The sequence below is a fragment of the Triticum aestivum genome, chromosome 7A, assembly GCF_018294505.1.
Source record: "Triticum aestivum cultivar Chinese Spring chromosome 7A, IWGSC CS RefSeq v2.1, whole genome shotgun sequence".
NCBI lineage: Eukaryota > Viridiplantae > Streptophyta > Magnoliopsida > Poales > Poaceae > Triticum > Triticum aestivum.
The window spans coordinates 188,145,726-188,148,163 of NC_057812.1; positions in this window are offsets into that span (position 1 = coordinate 188,145,726).

Consider the following 2,438-nt stretch of genomic DNA (forward strand, 5'->3'; position numbering starts at 1 on the left):
GATAGAGGTGGCTGTCGGAGGTGTGGAGGAAGATCCGAGGAATCTGTAGACGGCGTCCAGGGCACTGCTCTATTGTGACGGATCATTCTGTCGTTGGAGCAGCTCCGGTGAGCCGTAAGACGTTAAGGTTGAAGCAGCACAAGACAGACATCGTCAATCTCAAGTGGGATTCTAACAACATCTCCAATAGATGATGTAAAATGGATGTAAAATTAACATCACCAAAAACCACCTGACTACAACAGATGAGGTAAAAACTGTTGACTCTGAACTTAACTGTCGAAACAGAAATTTACTGTGGAATCTGAATGATACTGTCGAAATTGAACGCAATGGTAGCAGAGAGGCACTTGACATGTAGTTTTGGGAGGGCATGTAGTTCATCTTCAACCTGCACCCCCCTGAGCCGCCAGCCACCACCGGTCGAACCGCCGGGCCCAGCGCCGCCTCGCCGCCCCGAAACAACTCGCCACCGCAGCCCCGGCCAGCCCTCTAGCCCCCCGCCACCACCCTGAACCCTAAGATAGATAGTGAGGCACCCCTTCGGCGAGCCCCCGTCCCCGCTGCGGGTGGTTCTTCCTTAACTCCGGCGAACCCCCCAACCCTTAAAAATCGACTGACCCAAAAGTCAATTCAGTCGACTGAAGTGTGGCTTAATTGGAGCAGAGCAGCAGCACAAGCGAGGGGGAGAGCAGCAACAACAGCTGGGTGAGCGAGCGATCGAGCGAGAGCCGGAGCAGCAGCAGCAGATCTGGCTGGTATGGCCGCCATTGCCGAAGGGGCCTCGCACTGGGGGAGAGCCGCCATGGAGATGTCGCCCGCGGCGCCGGCTTCAAGGTAGCCGCTCCATGGGGGTGCGGGATGGAGCATTGTCGGCGCCGGGAGGTCGAGTTAAGGAGAAGATGCGATGTGATGAATGTACAACCTCTTTGGTGGCGCCGAGTAGGCCTAGGCTTCGTCCGAGGAGTCAGTGAGGATGCTGCGGTTCTAGTGGAGCAGGTTAAGGCGGCACTGTGGGGATGGAGCAGCCGCGATAGACGAGGCGATCGTCGGAGCAGCTCCTTGGAGGTGGAGGACGGGGCGGCTGAACCGGCAGGACGGTGAGATGGACGACGGATCCTCATCCGGGGAGGTGGACGAGGGACGTCGAGCTGTTGCGCTGGACGACGTCATCGGGGAAGAGGCTCCGGCTGGGCAGCAGTGACGTGGCGAACGGAGGAGGGTGAGGTTTCACGGCTGGAGCGGAGAGGTTATGGCGGCCTGGGATTTCGAATGGCAAAAAGTGGGCGATGGGAGGGGGTGAAGCATGACTTAGGAACGTGCTTGTCCAAAATGTAGGGTGTGTTACAAAAGTACCCCCCATCGATTTGAACTAGCGGCCCTTCCGGCTCAGGGTTAGAAGGGGGATTTCGCGTGTCGGGATTTGGCAGCTGGAGGGAGTTGTCGCGCGCGTTGTAATTTGGGGATAGCAAGGCGCGGGTTGTGAAGGCGCCAGTTTTGGGAGCACGATATCTGAATTTTCGGGATATAACAAGACGCGGGTTGAATTTTAGGGACAAGCCTAACGTGTAGTAATATTGTACTTGTACGTACGAAATCAATTCGCACTTCCCTCAACCAAAAAGAAAACGAAAAAATATAACTATTCACACCACACAAACAGAGAGTCTTGCCCCGTTTTACTATACAAATGTTATTCAAAGCTACTCCCTCCTTCCATCTATATAGGGCCTAATGCGTTTTTCGATGCTAACTTTGACCAAATATTAGAGCAATGATATATGACATGCAACTTACACAAAGCACACCGTTAAATTCGTCTGTGAAAGTTTCTTTCAATGATATAATTTTCACATTGTGCATGTCATGTACTATTAATCTTGTCAATAGTCAAAGGCGGTCTTAAAAATCTCATTACGCCCTATATAGATGGAAGGAGGGAGTATGAATCCATGTTATGTCCGATTAAATTTTTTCGCTTGCTGTATAATGCATGTGACCTACTCATACCAACATTTTAGTGCGTTCCAAATGTCTATACTACCGCTGCAATTCGAACTAAATTTTAATTCGTTTCTCTATTTCAATAAGAATCTACAATCATGATTGTTGCCAACTTCAACCATCATAGTTTCCTTGCTATCCGCCAGATATAAATCAGGCGGCCTATAATGCAGGATGGCAGGCACACCATCATCAACAACTCCTTTTTTTATAAGAGTAGAGATAAAACATATTAAATGTAGTATACCATGTTTATAACCACACCATGTGTATCACCGTTATACATATTCACACATCCGTCGGTTTGAAACACTATGATAAATTCTTCAAATATCCGAATTCGCTTTTTATAATGAAGTATATATGATCTCTATTCGTCTTTTACACCCACACAACCCTCTTATCTTTGTAGCTAGCACTAACTTTCTCTTGTG